This window comes from Anser anser, assembly GCF_964211835.1.
Source record: "Anser anser genome assembly, chromosome: 19".
Taxonomy (NCBI): Eukaryota; Metazoa; Chordata; class Aves; order Anseriformes; family Anatidae; genus Anser; species Anser anser.
This window is the reverse complement of record NC_139740.1, coordinates 2,715,294-2,735,614: the sequence shown is the minus strand read 5'-3', so window position 1 is coordinate 2,735,614 and position 20,321 is coordinate 2,715,294. Positions and strand designations below refer to the sequence as shown.

The 20,321-nt window shown below is 41.6% G+C and overlaps 1 long non-coding RNA gene and 1 pseudogene across 2 annotated transcripts in view; one reads left to right on the top strand and one right to left on the bottom strand.

Moving 5' to 3' along the window:
• LOC310884252 overlaps window positions 1-20,321 on the bottom strand; it is a 76,938-nt gene that overhangs the window by 19,255 nt on the left and 37,362 nt on the right. The gene's annotated exons all lie outside the window — the stretch shown is intronic.
• Window positions 1,056-19,333, top strand: LOC310884246 (myosin-1B-like; annotated as a pseudogene). The gene is made up of 37 exons (XR_014589242.1): window positions 1,056-1,853; window positions 1,943-2,086; window positions 2,179-2,335; window positions 2,897-2,924; window positions 3,015-3,126; window positions 3,206-3,298; window positions 3,428-3,491; window positions 3,579-3,677; window positions 3,786-3,889; window positions 3,984-4,122; window positions 6,278-6,396; window positions 6,501-6,650; window positions 6,924-7,094; window positions 7,348-7,654; window positions 8,000-8,073; window positions 8,795-9,095; window positions 9,835-9,958; window positions 10,044-10,180; window positions 10,283-10,538; window positions 11,503-11,745; window positions 11,836-12,012; window positions 12,092-12,237; window positions 12,337-12,427; window positions 12,515-12,904; window positions 13,025-13,151; window positions 13,767-13,885; window positions 14,218-14,414; window positions 14,858-15,041; window positions 15,119-15,284; window positions 15,455-15,579; window positions 15,811-16,119; window positions 16,218-16,421; window positions 17,483-17,608; window positions 17,707-17,877; window positions 17,964-18,068; window positions 18,339-18,434; window positions 18,945-19,333. The product of XR_014589242.1 is annotated as a myosin-1B-like (transcript).

The following is a 20,321-nucleotide window of genomic DNA, read 5'->3' as shown; positions in this document are numbered from 1 at the left end:
TATTCTAGATGTTCCTATTCTTTATTTGCAGAAATATCTCAGAATAGAAACTCTCCAAAGGTCTTTGCAATATCTATCCATCTCACTACTGCTGAGTTGTGAGGAACACAAATCTTGTATGTCAGACAACAATCCAGGAGTCAGGAGAACAGAAGCCAATAATTCCAAGTCTCAGTGTCCTGCTCTATTTGCTGGACAGCATTTCCTCCTTTCAGATTCCTAGTCAAAATATTTATAGGAGATTTATTCATGTAGCAAGTAAGACTTCAGATATTTCTAAATATATCCATGATGAGCATGAATGGGAATCATGTACTCAGTCAAGTTTGCCAAACGGTGCTTTGCCAAAAATTTTTATACCTAAGAAAGAGGAGAAGGGAGTTGTATGTACAGATCAGAACCTATAAAAGCACTGGTAGGATAAGTCTTTTCTGTCTTCACAGAAATCTTCAAGGTAAGAATATAGTTTTCTGAGTGCTGGCAGAATCCCATTGAATTCCTGCTGCCTGTGGAACTGCTTTCCTCAAAGGACTCTCTGTATCAATTGAGATTTTTTTTTCTGCTTTCAAGCCACTTGCATATTTTCACCCTATGGTTTATCCTTGACATTCTGTGCAATAATAATAAGGAACTTGTCTTTTCTATTCATCAGTATTCACCAGCCTCCAGCCTGCAAGCCAGCTGGTATTAAAAAAGGTAAGACTTTAATTTACCTATTCCATAGGAATAGACCCTCCAAGATGGGTTTTATGCAACTGTATGTGCACTTCCTATAATCCCATACAACTGTGCATATTAATGCTGTGCATTCCTACTTGGGTTGTGCAAAACAAATAAAACAGCAAATTTGCCTTCATAACACTGCTTCACACATTTGTTTGATACCTGCTGATAAATAAATAAACTCTTACTATACAGAAAATTTAATAGGAAATTGACTGTAAATAGAAATTAATGAAAAAGAAGATGAATTAACTGAACTTATACAGTTAAGACTTTGTCAAAACCCTCTCAGTGTTTTTTATTGAGAAGTTTTCTTATTTTGGTACAGCTCACCCTTAACAGATCAGCTTGAACTGGAGAAGACAGAACCACTGGAGATGTTAGAACTCCAATTTCTAGCTCAGGAAAATGTGTTGCTAAAGAACAGACAATTCACACTTCCGCTTCTCCTTACTACAGATCAATTTTACTGTGCTGCTCCACTTCTATAGTCAAAATAAATTACATAGTCTAAAATATGGAAGAAATACAGAATATAATTGTGCCTTCATAATTTTAGTAAGATAACTTCCATTGGTATCTTTGTTGCTAGATATAAAGTATGTTTACTGTGACAATAGATACAATTTTTTTTCACTGTAGGATACTGAAAGACTACTAAAGAATCTAAATCTAAAGAACAGAAAATGTAAACTGAAAAAGGGAATGAAAGTAAAAATAGTCTAACTCAAAGACCTCTGTCATGCTTAAGATCTAAATAAATGAAAGGATATCTAGGGGACAACAGATTTTACAGAGAGAGAAATCTTAAGAACAGTCACAGTAGAACGCTACAAAGTCATGTGTGTGGTACAAAGGCATAACTTCCTTCATTCAGACTTGAGTACATTTGTTCCATTTAACCCCTTGCTGAATAAACTGCAGCCATGTCATCAGACTCTGAGATGGCCATCTTTGGGGAGGCAGCTCCCTACCTCCGAAAGTCAGAAAAAGAGAGAATTGAGGCCCAGAACAAGCCCTTTGATGCCAAGACATCAGTCTTTGTGGTGCATGCTAAAGAATCCTATGTGAAAAGCACAATCCAGAGCAAAGAAGCAGGAAAGGTCACTGTCAAGACTGAAGCAGGAGAAGTGAGTAAAAAAATCAAGGCTTAAGAATACAATTTAATCTTACGCTAGACTCTTAGATGACAAATATGGTTCTTTCTTTTCTTTGGCAGACTCTGACCGTGAAGGATGATCAGGTCTTCTCCATGAACCCTCCCAAGTATGATAAAATCGAGGACATGGCCATGATGACCCACCTCCACGAACCCGCTGTGCTGTACAACCTCAAAGAGCGTTATGCAGCCTGGATGATCTACGTAAGTACCAGCAGCTGTCTTCCTTTGGGTAGCTGGAAGGCCTGCTGTGCCAGGCTGAGCAGAAGCCAACGTGCTGTCTCCCTTCCTCGCAGACCTACTCGGGTCTCTTCTGTGTCACCGTCAACCCCTACAAGTGGCTGCCGGTGTACAACCCGGAGGTGGTGTTGGCCTACCGAGGCAAAAAGCGCCAGGAGGCCCCTCCACACATCTTCTCCATCTCTGACAATGCCTATCAGTTCATGCTGACTGGTGAGTGCCTGATCTCATTCAAAGCAATCTAAACCAAAAAGCCTCATTGCTTTTACTGGAGCATGTGACAAGACAGCTTCAAACACCATGGAGCTGAGTGAGAGAAATTGACAATTGCAAGCCAAACTGTACCAGAAGCATGCATAGATTCAGCACTGTGTATTATTGTACCAAATTCCACACTCTCCCATCGCAGAAAGAAACACTGGACTCACTGTTTGCTACTTTTTTACATTGAGGGAATAGAAAATATTATTATTCCATGCAGTCCTTTACCTAATCACAGGTAGGCAGTTTGATTCGATTCCTTGATGAGAACTGTGTGAAGGGCAAGTGCATACACAGTTTGTCCGAGGACCATGTGCCTCTGACAGTTGCGTGGGTCCAGCAGAGCTTATACTTACTACTGAGGGATGTGGAAGGAAATCCAGTACTGTCTTCTAGGAGTCAGTGCTTAGACTTTCCAAAGAAGCCCCAGCTTACATTTACAGCTTTACTTTTCAGTCAGGTCAGTGCTATTCAGGACAATGGCTAAAACTTTCATTCTGCCTTTTTTTGCAGACCGTGAGAATCAGTCAATCCTGATCACGTAAGTACACTCACTCCCTACTCAAGTCCCTGAGGGGCTGCCCCATGCCCAGGAACCACACGCTCTCTGGTTCCATGTTTGATTTGACAGCGGAGAATCCGGTGCAGGGAAGACTGTGAACACAAAGCGTGTCATCCAGTACTTTGCAACAATTGCAGCTAGTGGGGATAAGAAGAAGGAGGAGCAGTCTGGCAAGATGCAGGTGGGCTCCTAGAAGTAGGACCCTGCAAGTGTCTGATTGATTTCTGACCTATAACATGACATTGAGGTTTCTATTTTAGGGGACACTTGAGGATCAAATCATCAGTGCCAATCCCCTGTTGGAGGCTTTTGGTAATGCCAAGACTGTGAGGAATGACAATTCCTCACGCTTTGTAAGTTGTCGCCTGGCGTAAGAAAAGATGACTTTATTCTTATCAACACAATGCAGTCAGAGTTGGTGAGGTGGATCTAGATCTTTTATTATTATGATTATTATTATTATTATTATTATTTAATTTCAGGGTAAATTTATCAGAATCCATTTTGGTGCCACGGGAAAACTGGCTTCTGCTGACATTGAAACATGTAAGACCAGGCCTCCAGGCCTGACCACATTCCTTCTGACTTTGATCCTCAGTTCCTGTGCTAACTCTCTCCTACCGTCCTTCCCAGATCTGCTGGAGAAGTCCAGGGTCACTTTCCAGCTCAAGGCTGAAAGAAGCTACCACATATTTTATCAGATCATGTCCAACAAGAAGCCAGAGCTAATTGGTAGGAAATACCAGTAACTTCTCCAGACACAGTTCACTGAGCAACATTTTTCATTCCTTTCCATGCCAATAGTCTTTTGATCTGTATATGTTTTGTCCTTCTTCTCAGAGATGCTACTGATCACCACCAACCCATATGACTACCAGTATGTGAGTCAAGGGGAGATCACGGTTGCCAGCATTAATGACCAGGAAGAGCTGATGGCCACAGACGTAAGCAATGCACAGAAGGTTTCTTAGGTGGACTCCGATCTATAGATAGGCATGGTCCTTGCTTTTACGTATTCTTTAATTATTCCTTCGTTAGAGTGCCATTGACATCCTGGGCTTCACTCCTGATGAAAAAACAGCCATTTACAAGTTGACGGGGGCTGTCATGCACTACGGGAACCTGAAGTTTAAGCAGAAACAGCGTGAAGAGCAGGCAGAGCCAGACGGCACCGAAGGTATTATTACTACAGTAAATACTGAAACACTCACTACTACAGGAAGGGTTCAGGGTCCATGACTCAGGGTCATGATTCATGTCGTGAATCCATGATTCAGAATCAGAATCAGTCAGAATCATGGACTCCATCTGCATTTTTCCCCCAATGCTAGTATTGCAGCACATCAGTGTGTCCTAACAAGAGGTCTTCCCTGGAAGAACACAACTGAGCAAAAGATGTAGGTTTCTTTGGACTATGCAAAGTATAAGGATCAGTAAATCCCAAACCACACTTCCATCTGCTGACAGAGTAGTAGTCAGGCAGAAGAAAGTTGGGCTTTGCTGCTCTACTGAATGGCAGCTTCCCAGATGTGGCTCATAACCAAGAGCCACTGTGCTCACTGACTTAAGTTTAAGTACCCAGGGAGAAAACAGTCATTTATATCTGCTGTCGTCACCTCCTAAAGCTATTGATTCCAGGTAAAACTAAGCCAAAATCCTGAAGCTGTTCTACCCCAAAGCCAGTATTCTTGCAAGCAACTCCTAGTGCCTGAAGTGAGAGCATTGTGCTATTCTATTTTGCGTAGAAGGTTAAAAAGGAACATCAGTTAATACTGCAGCTATGGCTCTTACGTTCTACATTTTCTGTAGAGTTTCAGCATGTTTCCAGGACTTCCGTTTGAAAAATAGGCAGCTAACATATGTCTGCTGTGTTTGCTTTGCCTAGAATTGTTCAAAGGTATATTCCTTTACAAGGTCATGGAAGTATTTTCATGAAACCAGAGTTATTTTTGTATATTACGAATGTGTCTTATTGTCAGGGGGAGGTTCTTGTTTTGTTTTCATTTGCTTTTTAGGAAGGTTAAGGCGTTAAGTGAAAATGCATGGGATACAATAGCAATGAATCTGATAATGATGAATATTCATAGTACAATATAGCACTTCCATCTGCTTAAGTGATGTCAGGTGTGGTATTTTGCTGACCAAATCTTGGAAGCATTTGGAGCCGTGTATGCAACACCAATTCCATTGAAATCAGTTTTGTTTCCAAGTCTCAGGTCAACGTAAAGTTTGACCATTACTCTGAACCTGTGAACAAATTTCTCAGTGTGGCAGAATCATCTATTATTGTGCCAGTTCTGCTTGCTCTTAAACCTAGGAGAAGACTGTGGCAGTTTATCTTCTCTGCCCTCTGTTTACTTCATTTAGTGTGCATTTCTTCCTACTTTGCATTCTTTTGAAGGCACCAAGGAAAACAAGCAATTTATTCCAGTATTACGCTATCTTTACTCATTGGATTTTCTTTTCTGTTTCTAACCTGAATATCTATTGATGCAATTTAAGGATGTTTGGACATTTCAAATATTAATGCAGCAATCTGCTGTGTTTTTTTCCTGTGTTTTCACATGATATATATAGGCATTCTTGGGCAAAGCGTTTTGCATGCCATGCCTGTTAACAGGGTCCGCATCTAAATTCATTGTTACAGGTAATAGTAGAAAGTAAAATGACAAACCTTTTGAATTCTGCTTGAGCATGCACTTCTAAAAACTGGTATTCATTTCAGGTGTAGGTTCTTTAAGGCATAATTGACACCTAAGCATTGTCGTCTCTTGAGTATTATGTTTTTAAGGTTGCTTTATCAGCAGTCACTGAAAGAGATTGCACTGTCTGGTTCTGAGAACATCTGTGATTGTCTACAAGCTCACTATCATCCCAGACTTAGTTTTCCCTTTTCTCTTTTAAAACATTTCTTTAGTTTTGGCTACCTAAATGCCTCTAAATTAAATTTTCATTCAATAAAATTCAAAATAAGCCGATGGTGAAGAAAATATACCCAACGCAAATGCTCCACAGCTTCTGGGGAATGCTGCTTATGACGAAATACAAATATGTTACATTTTTGTCTTAATTGGCCTTCTTATCTTGACTACAACTGCCTTTCACTACTAGTTGTTTTGTTGTTGTTGTTGTTTTGTCTTTAAAACAACAACAAACACAGTAGTGTCTCCTATCAAGAGACATATCAATATCTCCTATCAAATCAAGAGAAGATTCTGTATCTTTATGTATGTGTCTTAGAGTATTTATAATTTCTGCAGAAGCCATTCTGAATTTCTACGAGATAGACCTGCTGGTAAGCTAATACACACTGCCGCTGTGTGTTTGTATAGTTGCTGACAAGGCTGCCTACCTGATGGGTCTGAACTCAGCAGACCTGCTCAAGGCCCTGTGCTACCCCCGAGTCAAGGTTGGGAATGAATATGTAACCAAGGGTCAAACTGTGCAGCAGGTAAGAAAAATTTGGTGTCTGGCAAGAAGCGTTTTGATAACAAAGACACTGGACTTCCATTTTTGCTCCACATGATAACTGCATACTTTCTGGTTTTGATTTAGGTATACAATTCAGTAGGTGCTTTGGCAAAGGCTGTCTTTGAGAAGATGTTCTTATGGATGGTTGTTCGCATCAACCAACAGCTGGATACGAAGCAACCCAGACAGTACTTCATTGGTGTCCTGGACATTGCTGGCTTTGAGATCTTTGATGTAAGAGCAGTTTTTTATTAACATAATTTTAGAAGTAACTCTGTTTGCTGAAGAATTTAAGAAGAAATTATGCCTTTCTTTTTACAGAAATGGGTTTGATACATTCAGATTGCATCTAAAGCATCATGATTGCTACAAGCTTTTCACTGAGAATAGTTTTTTGCTGCACATATGCCAATTGAAATTCATAAAGGCAGAAAATTCGCTTAAAAAGTTCTTTATCCCTACCTTTCTGAATTTACATAAATAATAATCTATGTCTCTATTCTGCAGTTCAACAGCCTGGAGCAGCTGTGCATCAATTTCACCAATGAGAAACTGCAGCAGTTCTTCAACCACCACATGTTCGTGCTGGAGCAGGAGGAGTACAAGAAGGAAGGAATTGAATGGGAGTTCATTGACTTTGGGATGGACCTGGCTGCCTGCATTGAACTCATTGAGAAGGTATCTTTGTAACTCACAATGCCTTATGTTTTCAGAAATGCATCAATTTAATATATATACAAATTTAAATTGAAAGGGTAAATGTGATATTGTAAATACACAGTTTTATATTCTTCCATAGCTTGCTCTGCTGTGTAGAATAAAAATTCCACTTTAAAAGTGCGTGGGAGTTTTAACATCCTCCCACTCGGGAAGATACTTCTTTATCTGTGATTCTTTCTGCCTTTTCATGTCTTCCTTCTGCATCTTCCAGCCCATGGGCATCTTTTCTATCCTGGAAGAGGAGTGCATGTTCCCCAAGGCAACTGACACCTCTTTCAAGAACAAGCTCTATGACCAGCATCTGGGCAAGTCCAATAATTTCCAGAAGCCCAAGCCTGCCAAAGGCAAAGCTGAGGCCCACTTCTCCCTGGTGCACTATGCTGGCACAGTGGACTACAACATCACTGGCTGGCTTGACAAGAACAAGGATCCCCTGAATGAAACTGTTGTGGGGCTGTACCAGAAATCATCCCTGAAGACACTGGCCTTACTTTTTGCCTCTGCTGGTGGAGAGGCAGGTTAGTTTTTTGATTGTTTTTTTTAATGACTCCTCCAGAAGAATAAATGTAAAATGCACTCCAGGAACTGCATTTTGTGCGGAGTCTTCCATGGCTTTAATTTATTAAGAAAGGAAAAGATCAAACATATGTCAGGCCTCCGCTCTGCCATGTTAATCCCGCAGACTCCAGTGAGCACCTTATTTTGATTCTCTACTCCTTTAGACTGAATGTTGTCTTATTTCCCACTGCATACTAGTTTCCTTTTTAGCCTGATTGATACTTATGACCAACATTCTTGCAGTCTCATAGAGAAAAATTCTACAACTCAAAGTTGTAATACCATCTTTTTTTGCTATTCTTCAGAGAGCAGTGGTGGTGGCAAGAAGGGAGGCAAGAAGAAGGGTTCTTCTTTCCAGACTGTATCAGCTCTTTTCAGAGTAAGTACAGAAGTAATTGTCTCTCTTTATTTTTTTCTCCTTTTTCCTTTTTTTCCTTGAAGATTCTGACCCCTCACAGTAAATCCAAGAAGGCCATTTTACTGTACCTGTTAACGTTTTTCTTTGTGTCAAAAACATCTTCTAAGTTATTCATAAAAGAGCTAGCATCAAATCAGCTGAGGCCAGGGGGAAGATACACATCTATTTTGTCTTTCTATGAATGTTGGAAAAAGTACTTAGGTCAGGCTACAGTTTCATTTACTTGCGAGTATATCAGTTAGTAGGACCAAGATCCTCCCCCTCTCCTCTGTCTTGGGAGGACAATGGTGGATGTATCTGCCTCCCTGAGGTATCTATAATCTGGATCTGCACATAAATTTGCATATGAATATACATAGGAAGACAAGGCAACAGGGAAATGCCAAGGCCAGCTTCCACTCCACCAATGAACAGAGCATAAGGCACTCTTGTTTGAGCACTAGCTACTATCTGGTATCCTGAACAGTTTTTCACATTGTGTGAAAGAGATGTATCTCTGAACAGCTTTGCCACTACTCCAAACCAGGACCTCAAGACTAAAATGTAGACAAAAATGCAAAGTAGCATGGCTCTAGGTGCAAATAATAGATCCATTATTCCTTTCCAACAATTATCATATCTGACAGTAATAACTGAAGAGGCAACATTTGTTAATGAAAAACATTTGCACATAATTCTACAGGAGAACCTAAACAAGCTGATGACCAATCTACGGAGCACTCATCCTCATTTTGTGCGCTGTATCATCCCCAATGAAACAAAAACACCTGGTAAGAACCTCAAGTAGAGAGAAATCTGACTGTGATGCAACCGTTACACTCTATGCTTTATAATGAAATGTCAAATAATTGTCTCAATTGCTTAGGTGCCATGGAACATGAACTGGTGCTACACCAGCTGCGCTGTAATGGTGTTCTGGAAGGGATCAGAATTTGCAGGAAGGGATTCCCCAGCAGAATCCTCTATGCAGACTTCAAACAGAGGTCAGATTCCTTTCTTCTCTCTCCGCTTCATCTTTACTGCATAAGCTGCTTACGTTAACTACTTTAACATGGTTATTATTAACATGGTTATTTTTGGATTTCATAACTATCTAAAACTGAAAGAAAGGCAAAGTTGCTGGAATATATAGCCAAAAGCATGTGTGGCACGGGAGAAAATGTTGGGAAATGAAGGGCTCCTCAGGTGTCCTTATTGATTTTTGCTCATAACACAACCGAGCTTTGCCAAAGTTTCTGATTATGAAAGCAAGCTAGAGCTACACAAACCTGTGCTTACAAGATTAGAAAATGAAGATTGATACATAGATACAACAAATTCTCATACAAAAATTACAAACTTGGGTAGAGTGCTTTAAACATCATATCAGCTGCTACTTTCAGCGGAAGATGATTTCTTCCTACGCACATGGTAGCAACGTTCCTGTCTAGAAATTTTCTATTCAAGAACAACAGCACAGTTTAAGAAAAAACAAAACAAAACAAAAAAAAAAAACAATGAAATAGCTAGCAATCAGCATCCCATTTTCAACTAAAGACTGTAAAATTCTCCTTAGTTTTGTCCTCGGATTATTGACTTGATTACAAATGTCATCTCTAAACAAGGTATGGAATACCAACTTCCACAGCCTCCTTCTGCTGCACAGAATACTGTTAATTTCAATAAAGAGTCTAACCTTATGACTTGAGATTGCATTAATTCATATTTCCTTTCATTCAATAGGTACAAGGTGCTTAATGCCAGTGCTATCCCAGAGGGACAGTTCATTGATAGCAAAAAGGCTTCTGAGAAGCTTCTGGGGTCAATTGATGTGGATCACACCCAGTACAAATTTGGTCACACCAAGGTACAAACTCTTCCTGACTCAATCGCTATATGCCTGTGCTTTGTTCTACCTGGCAGTGATGTGTTGCAACATTCCCTTTCTCAAGGTGTTTTTCAAAGCTGGGCTGCTGGGGCTCCTGGAGGAGATGAGGGATGAGAAGCTGGCACAGCTCATCACTCGCACACAGGCCAGGTGCAGGGGCTTCCTGATGAGAGTGGAGTACCAGAGAATGGTGGAGAGGAGGTAGACATTGCTCATTTTCAGTTCAAGTCACTGTCCTGTGGGGGGAAGCGTCACCATTCATCACACTGAAAATAATCAATGTATAATTTAATTATGCTTCAGGGAGTCCATCTTCTGCATCCAGTACAACGTTCGCGCATTCATGAATGTCAAGCACTGGCCCTGGATGAAGCTGTTCTTCAAGATCAAGCCCTTGCTGAAGAGTGCAGAATCTGAGAAGGAGATGGCCAACATGAAGGAAGAGTTTGAGAAAACCAAGGAAGAGCTTGCAAAGTCTGAGGCAAAGAGAAAGGAGCTGGAGGAGAAAATGGTGTCTCTGCTTCAAGAGAAAAATGATCTGCAGCTCCAAGTACAGGCGGTGAGTACTATTAATATATTTATACCAGGGGAAAATAAGCAAGGTCTATGCTTTTGCATAGTACAGAACTCTCAAGCTGCACACAAAACTGCTTTACAAAATATTCTAACTTGTATCACTAAAGGTAATATTGAGACACCTCAATGTCACCATTGTAATGTTGGTGTTCCAGCTTGGGAAGATTTTCTAAGTCCCAGAAGTCACAGGTATGCGACTCCATGTAAGCTCACTGTATGTGGCCCAAGTGTAGTCACTAGAGATTTGGTATGTAGAGTTTATGGAGTCAAGAGAGTGACCCAGTTGACTACACATTCTGTCTTTAAACAGTTGCCTAAACAAAAGGGCCTTCTGATATTTCTTATCATATATGGTATCTCACCTGTAATCCTGCAGATACTACTCCAGGAAGACAAAAATGCCCTCTACAACCAAACGCAACTGCCAACCCTATGTAGGTCTACAAAACCCTTTGGAACATCAAAAGTTTTGAGAATATTTTGGCAATCCTCAAATGCCTCTAAGTGTCTACTTTACCGCTTTAAAATACTGTCAAAACGACACTACCAATTGCAATTAGATTATGTACTGATTTAACAAATTCTAAATTAGTTATGCCAAAAAAAGCTCTTACAGAGATAAAACAAAAAGATCTGTGCACAATTCAGTTATTAACTTTCAAGCAAATCCATCAAAATCCTCAGTTAAAAAAATACATTTTACATATATTATACACTTTCATTATAAATAAAGCAAGAGAATAGCTGATAAGAACACTTAAAAGATGAGACAAAAAAAAAAAAAAAAGACAAAACAGGCAGTGCAAAAATCATTTCCCACAAGATAAAATCATAATTCCATGCTTGTTTGTTTGTTTGTTTGTTTGTTTTCTGTATGAAATACCCTTTTCCTATTCCAAGTTTCCTAAAGTGAGACTAGAAAACATGACTATTTTTCTCCCCATCAGGAAGCTGATGCTTTAGCTGATGCTGAAGAAAGATGTGATCAGCTCATCAAAACTAAAATCCAGCTGGAAGCCAAAATTAAGGAGGTGACAGAAAGGGCCGAGGATGAGGAAGAAATTAATGCTGAGCTGACAGCCAAGAAGAGGAAACTGGAGGATGAATGTTCAGAGCTGAAGAAAGACATTGATGACCTGGAGTTAACATTGGCCAAGGTTGAAAAGGAAAAACATGCCACCGAAAACAAGGTATGAGGCAGAAGACGTCACTCACACTGTGCTATTATGGGAGTCTTGTACCTACTCGTTTTAATTACACTTGCTCCCTTCTCATCAAAGGTGAAAAATCTCACAGAGGAGATGGCATCCCTGGATGAGACCATTGCCAAGCTGACAAAAGAGAAGAAAGCCCTCCAAGAAGCCCACCAGCAGACACTGGACGACCTGCAGGCCGAAGAGGACAAAGTCAATACATTGACCAAAGCAAAAACCAAGCTGGAGCAGCAAGTGGATGATGTAAGCACACGTGCCTCCAGCAAGACAGGACAGGTATGGAGTTTGACCTGCCTGGCATTGATGGTGTTGTTGTGTTTAGCTGGAAGGGTCCCTGGAGCAAGAGAAGAAACTGCGCATGGACCTTGAAAGGGCTAAGAGGAAACTTGAGGGAGACCTGAAACTGGCCCAAGATACCATAATGGATTTGGAAAATGATAAGCAGCAGCTGGATGAGAAACTGAAAAAGTAAGTGTGGTTGTGGGACACCTGAGTGTGGGTCAGGTGCATTTATTAGGTAGTTTTATTCAGGTGTTAACACTGTGATTCTGTATGCTTTGTGCAAAGGAAAGACTTTGAAATCAGCCAGATCCAGAGCAAAACTGAGGATGAGCAAGCCCTGGGCATGCAATTACAGAAGAAGATCAAGGAGCTGCAGGCAAGTCTCTGGTCCTTCCCTTCCGCCCTTCAGAAGGACATCAGTACAAGGAGGGCATGGGTGTGAAGGGTCTTGCATTTTCCCCAGGCCCGTATCGAGGAACTGGAGGAGGAAATTGAGGCAGAGCGAACCTCTCGGGCAAAAGCAGAGAAGCACCGTGCTGACCTCTCCAGGGAGCTGGAGGAGATCAGCGAGCGCCTGGAAGAAGCAGGGGGGGCTACGGCAGCTCAGATTGAGATGAACAAGAAGCGTGAGGCAGAATTTCAGAAGATGCGCCGCGACCTTGAAGAGGCCACGCTGCAGCACGAAGCCACAGCTGCCGCCCTGCGGAAGAAGCGCGCAGACAGCACAGCTGAGCTTGGGGAGCAGATCGACAACCTGCAACGAGTCAAGCAGAAGCTGGAGAAGGAGAAGAGTGAGCTGAAGATGGAGATAGATGACTTGGCCAGTAACATGGAGTCTGTCTCCAAAGCTAAGGTACAGAAATACTTTATGGGATCTTTGCCCAATTGAAATTCTACAGAATTCACCTTCACCTATCAGTTTTATTGAGAGTGTGAACTGCTTATTCCTCCCATTCTGTATGTTGACACATAGACAAATCTAGAGAAGATGTGCCGTGCACTGGAAGACCAGCTGAGTGAGATTAAGACAAAAGAAGAGGAGCATCAACGCATGGTCAATGACCTCAATGCTCAAAGAGCTCGTCTGCAGACAGAATCAGGTGAGACTTTCATATCTCTAATGTGAAAACGGACAGTGTCACAGAATTGGGACTTCCTGGACAAGGAAATCAGAGTGGATCTCATCAATGTCTATAAATACCTGAATGGAGGACAGAGACAGGCTCTTTTCAGTGGTGCCCAGTGTCGGGACAATACACAATGGGCAAAAAGTGGAATACAAGAGGTTTCATCTAAACATCAACGAACACTTATTTACTGTGCAGGTGATAGAGCCACCACGGTTCCACAGACAGGTTGTATAGTCTCCTGCCTTGGAGATTTTAAAAGCTATCTAGATGGGTCCTGGGCAACCCTCTCTAGGTATCCCTGCTATAGCGGGGGGGGGGGGGGCGGGGGGGGGGGGGACCAGATGACCTCCAGAGGTTCCTTAAAACCTTAACAGTTCTGTGGTTCTGTGATTCAGCTAGTGTATAGATTACCCTTCTGGGCACATGGCCTGTCCAAAACAGTTGTGTCTCCTGTAAGGAGAAATGTATGTAATAAGATCATATGCTTTAGTAAGCTCTGCTAAACACACTGTCTTAAAGCCCTAACTATGCACAACACTGCCAGCAATGAGAATGAAAGGCCTATGTATCTGCAAACTTTCCCAGGTGAATATTCACGCCAGGTGGAGGAGAAAGATGCTCTGATTTCTCAGCTATCAAGAGGCAAGCAGGCGTTCACCCAACAGATTGAGGAACTCAAGAGGCACTTAGAAGAAGAGATAAAGGTGAGGAGGCTTTCCAAATTCTGTCTTGTCCACTGGATTTTTCCTCACCAAAATGTGCTTCAGACACATATGAGATTACAGAGACACCATGCTGAGAGGGAAAAAACCACAAGCACTTAGTTCATTCAGTGCAACTTACCTTTGCTCCCTGACACCTACCATCTATCCATTAGACTTCCATTTTGCAAATTCCCAGCTCTCCCATCCTCATTCAATACATTGCCATCATTCTCATGGGAGAATAATCCAGTGTCCAATAACATTTCAGTCAGGACATTTCCACATTTCCCAGGAGATTTCTATTCTTTGTCCCACAACTATTTTTCCCCCAGGCCAAGAACGCCTTGGCCCACGCCTTGCAGTCTGCTCGCCACGACTGTGACTTGCTCCGGGAACAATATGAGGAGGAGCAGGAAGCCAAGGGAGAGCTGCAGCGTGCCCTGTCCAAAGCCAACAGCGAAGTGGCCCAGTGGAGAACCAAATATGAGACAGACGCTATTCAGCGCACGGAGGAGCTGGAGGAGGCCAAGTGCGTGGGGAAAGTGCGGAAGGCTGAGAGAAAGTAACAATGGAAATTTCAGGAGACCACTATAATAGTGTCAGGAAGAATCCAATGCTGCACTTTGGGGTGGGGTGGCAGGAAGAGGGAAAATATAACCAAGAGAGAATGTGCACTGAGAAAAGCAGAAGCACCAAAGCTCTTCAGACGCAGAACAGAAGAGTGACCAGTGCTAGAGTGAATACCAGAGTGAACAGCAGAGAGTGACTTGCTAGGGCCCAGCATTCAAACACAGAAATACTATGACTCTCTAGAAGAGGTCTTACACTCTGTGTAAATGGGGGTCACACAGTACAAAGTGGCCAAGTGTGCTCTCCTGTAAAAAAAAAAAAAAACCACACACAGGCTGTATGTTTTTTTTTTTTGACTGAGAACTTGCTTTCTCACTGGGAACTGTGCTTACCACCTCCCAGGAAGAAACTAGCACAGCGCCTGCAGGATGCAGAGGAACACGTTGAAGCTGTCAACGCCAAATGTGCTTCCCTGGAAAAGACAAAGCAGAGGCTGCAGAACGAGGTGGAAGACCTGATGATTGATGTGGAGCGATCAAATGCTGCCTGTGCAGCTCTGGACAAGAAGCAGAAGAACTTTGACAAGGTATTTTGACCTCCAGTGTGTGGATCCTGGGCAGAGCATCTCACCACAATTGCCACTCACGCCTTGTTGCTCCTCAGATCCTGGCAGAGTGGAAGCAGAAGTACGAGGAAACACAGGCTGAGCTGGAAGCTTCCCAGAAGGAGTCTCGCTCTCTCAGCACGGAACTGTTTAAGATGAAGAATGCCTATGAGGAGTCCCTGGACCACCTGGAAACGCTGAAGCGTGAGAACAAGAACTTGCAGCGTAAGTTGCTGGTCCTCTACTCCTGGCAGAGCTTTCTCACAATCATGTCTGACTTTCCACAGTTTTTTTTTTGCCTCCAGGTCTGCAAAGATGCCTGTTGCCTCGGTGTGGCAGGGCGCTTCCCCTTTTGCCCTGTGTATGAAAATGCTGTTCATCTTTTGTTTCCACAGAGGAGATTTCTGACCTCACGGAGCAGATTGCGGAGGGAGGAAAGGCAATTCATGAGCTGGAGAAAGTCAAGAAGCAGATTGAGCAGGAGAAATCTGAAATCCAAGCCTCTCTGGAGGAAGCTGAGGTAAATCCTACTGTTATTAATTGTTTATATATAAAATAGATCACATTTATGAAATGAAGGCATGTTATATTTAACATCATCAAAGCCTTAGGACACACACGCTTAATTTTCCTTTGCTGAAGTTTGAGATATGAAGCTGTATATAATTCTTCAAGAGAATAGTTTATGTAGACTTGCTGATATATTCTTTTACATAATTAACTGACATTGCCTTCGTTTATTCTTGTACAGGCCTCACTGGAACACGAAGAGGGGAAGATCCTACGTCTCCAACTTGAGCTCAACCAGGTCAAGACTGAGATTGACAGGAAGATAGCAGAGAAAGATGAGGAAATTGACCAGCTGAAGAGAAATCATCTCAGAATTGTGGAGTCCATGCAAAGCACCCTGGATGCTGAGATCAGGAGCAGGAATGAAGCCCTGCGGCTGAAGAAGAAGATGGAGGGAGACCTGAATGAAATGGAGATCCAGCTGAGCCATGCCAACCGCCAGGCTGCAGAGGCACAAAAGAATCTGAGAAACACACAGGGCGTGCTCAAGGTCCATTGAACTAAAGATGCTCATAGACAAGTCTTGGCTAAAATTTTCTGTTCCAAAGGACAATGGTCTGCTTATAATTTCTTTCACTTGTACTGCAGGATACCCAGATACACTTGGATGATGCTCTCAGAACACAGGAGGACCTGAAGGAGCAGGTGGCCATGGTGGAGCGCAGAGCAAACCTCTTGCAGGCTGAGATTGAGGAGCTGCGGGCAGCCCTAGAGCAGACGGAGCGGTCAAGGAAAGTGGCTGAACAGGAGCTTCTGGATGCAAGTGAACGTGTGCAGCTCCTCCATACCCAGGTCAGTGAACAAATATATTTAATATTTATATTTCTACTCCATACAAAGGAAGTACCTGGAGACTAGCTGAAGTGTAACAGCATTTAGTTAGTTATAAGTGTAGTTAGTAGTTATAAGTAAGTGTAAGAGCATTTACTAAGTTATATGTTGCAAAGGTCACAGTATGGATAAGAAATACTAAAAGTGAGTTTTCAGCCTCAGAAACAAGATGGAATTCATTAGACTATAGTAGAGATTATTTTAAAAGTAATAAATTAAGAGGAGAATTGGAGGTTCATGCCCTATTGCTTCTGTAAGTTCACCAGCTTTCCTACGTCTGAGATTGTAAAGTCACACTTAGGTCGATGATTATGCTTATCACAGGAATTGTGTTCAAACAGGAATACACTAATACTGTCCTTAACATCTTTTAGCAAAGTTAGTGTAAGTATTCTGTGGAACTGCCACTAGACTGAAAATGATAAGAAAAGATTATGTTGTTTTTCTTTGCAAGTACAAATTCCTTCTGTGTTGACTCACAAACTGTGTGGAAATTTTTTGGAGGACATTCTTGAAACATTGGAGCTCATCACTAAGAAACTAGCTAACAGCTACTTAAACAGCTAAACTGCTAACAAACTAATAGCTACCACTACAGCTCCTTTAGAACAGAATTCCATGGGACCTGATGGCACAATTTACATTAAAAAAAGAATATTTTGCTGTGTTCTTGATTTGATATTACAAGGCAATGGAAAAAAAATTGTGATGTTTTTGCTCTTCAGCAGCACACCAACTTGATCAACACCAAGATGGAGCTGGAAACAGTTATTTCCCAAATTCAGAGGGAAATGTAAAAAACATTTCTTAGAGAACTGACATAATCATTAAATCTATTTTCATTTTTTAACAAGTGTATCTCAATGACTCTTTGGCAGTCTTCTACCGCAGCTGTTAATCAGCAGTGTATATTCTTCATATAACACGTTAACAGAACTTTAAATAAAAGTAGGGAAATTATTTATTGCCAGAGATGGTATATTAAAGCTGCTGGAGAAAACACTATGTTTTTTCTCAAACAGAACACCAGCTTAATCAACACCAAGAAGAAGCTGGAAACAGACATTGCCCAAATTCAGGGTGAAATGGAAGACACCATCCAGGAAGCCCGCAATGCTGAAGAGAAGGCCAAGAAGGCCATCACAGATGTGAGATGGGGGCTCCTTTCCCTGATGATGGTGGATGTATCCCCCCCCACAAAAAAATGTCTTCATCTGCAAAACGCCTTTGATTCTGTCTTCTCCAGGCAGCCATGATGGCAGAAGAGCTGAAGAAGGAGCAGGACACCAGTGCTCACCTGGAAAGAATGAAGAAGAACCTGGACCAGACAGTGAAGGACCTGCAGCTGCGTCTGGATGAGGCTGAGCAGCTGGCCCTGAAGGGAGGCAAGAAGCAAATCCAGAAGCTGGAGGCCAGGGTGCGTGGGGCTGGTATTTGTGCACAAGTGAGCACATCCCTTGGAGAAATACCAAAGAAGCTCCAAAGACAGATTTTTCATTGCAGGTGCGGGAGCTGGAAGGGGAGGTTGATGCTGAGCAGAAGCGCAGCGCTGAAGCTGTGAAGGGTGTGCGCAAGTACGAGAGGAGGGTGAAGGAGCTGACCTACCAGGTAAGGTAGAAGAGGGTTTTTTTGTGGTTACACACCCTTCTCTCTGGAGGTCAATGTGTTGGCATAGTGCTTTCATGAGGGTTTTCTTTCCATCCTTCTCAGTTAGTCATTGACACAGTCAGCAAGTTTTTTAGCTCTGTCCGAACGAACAGCGGTGCTCTGTAAGGCATGTAACTCTCTCTGTTTCATCTAGAAGAAATTTAGGGAGATAGCAAAAGAAGCGTTGCTATTATTTACCATTTTCTTGCTGTTGTTTAACATTGTCTGTAGTCTGAGGAAGACCGGAAGAATGTTCTCAGGCTCCAGGATCTGGTCGACAAGCTGCAAATGAAAGTGAAGTCCTACAAGAGGCAAGCTGAGGAGGCTGTAAGTATCATTCTGAAAAGTGCCAGACTTCTTTCTGGTGAAGCCGGAACTCAGTTTTGGTGTTTCTTTCTGTCTAGGTTTTTAAATTTTTTACTCTTTTGATGTTTCTTCTCCCACAACACCAACACATTTAGTTATGCAAGAGTAAGAACATTTAGAAGTGACTACACTGCTTCATGTCTAGTTTTGCTCTAAGCCTCAATCTCCCCCTCTATCTCTTCATTTTTACCCAGGGTATTAGAAGCAGCTGCCAAACTTTATCTCTGCCATGCACCCAGCTGGGACTGTGCTCTGTCTACACTGGCCATGGCCTTTTTGACAGCCTAATGTCCTTTTCTCTTCTGGCACACACAGCACCCTTAATAGCTTCTTTCCTTATGTTTGGAAGCTGCATTTGAATTTTTGTTTGGCCAGTTCTAAGATATTAAATGCCTTAGAAATATTTTCCTCATTAGGTATCCTGACAGCACAAAAAGCCTGTTGTTTTCATGACTCTCTCTCCCTGCACAGGAGGAGCTGTCCAATGTCAACCTCTCTAAATTCCGCAAGATCCAGCACAAACTGGAGGAAGCCGAGGAGCGGGCTGACATTGCAGAATCGCAGGTCAACAAGCTCCGAGCAAAGAGCCGGGAGTTTCATAAGAAGACAGAAGAGGAGGAATAAGGCTCATAAGGCTAAAAAGTGACCTGAGGCATGCATAAAATGTAAACTTCTGTGTTGCTTTTTTGCGTAATTTTCATTTATATCTAGGTAATAAAGACAGTAGAAACCTTTGCATATGAACAGTGATTAGCATGTTGTAATTATTTATTCCAGTATTCATTACTTTTAGAGTGCATGTATACTGCTTATGTTTACATTTAAGAGTATGTTACACAAGAATACATTTTTACATTAACATTTTTAAAAATGCGTGGGGAATAATGATGACTAGCACAAAACAATTGCCATTTCACAGATGGGGAGAGTAGAAAGAATCCACAATTTAAAGAACATGGGGAGAAAAAGAGCTGGGCTGCAGATTCTGAGGTGTAGACAGAACTGTGTCTTTTATGGACAAGAGAAACATAATTGAACATATATTATCAAGACAGACAAAGGTGATGGAGTGTTTTTGTTTGGTTGGTTGGTTTGGTTTGTTTTTTTGAGATACAATGTAATATAAAAAGATAACATCATAGATAAGTATGACAAAGTCGAAGTGAAAATCACTTTCAAGTAGAATGATTAGAGGTTTTTGTAAGGTGTCAATATGGTATTGGAAAGTTTGCTACACTTACGAAACACTGGACTTGAATACAGATGGGTAATTCTGTATTGGAAAAAAAAATCCTGCAGTTTCTCTAAAAAACAGTTATCTAGTTTCTAGTCTGTGAAACAAAAGAAGACTGCAATCTACTGTTTATTTTGTTAATTAGCAGTATTAGAAGTAAATGTCTGAGTGCAAGATAATCATCTCATATTAAGTGATGATAACTCATTCAGTTAAGATTAAGAGAAAGGATACACAGAATCTACTCCAAGTTTGATTTAAGGTTTTTACACAGTAAGGAAAATCTTTAGCACAACCATTCATGGACTTAAACAAAAGTTTAGACTGCGAGAGGTGTAGCAGATATCAACAGTGGATGGAGATCTTTTATATCTGTTGATGTACATATGCAAAAAGTGACTTCTATAGAAACCAAGCATCGTTTCATAGTGAATTACATGTTCTGAATGAGAATGCCAAGCAAGTCCACTATCTTCTTCTTGCCTATGCAACCAATTCCATGGCAGGCAAATCTTCAGTCTGGGCAGTTTCTTTAAAAATTTAGTTCTCTTCCTCAAATGCTTAAAGCAAAGCTTTAGCACTGGATGGAAGAAGTCTGCACCTTTTTCCACAAC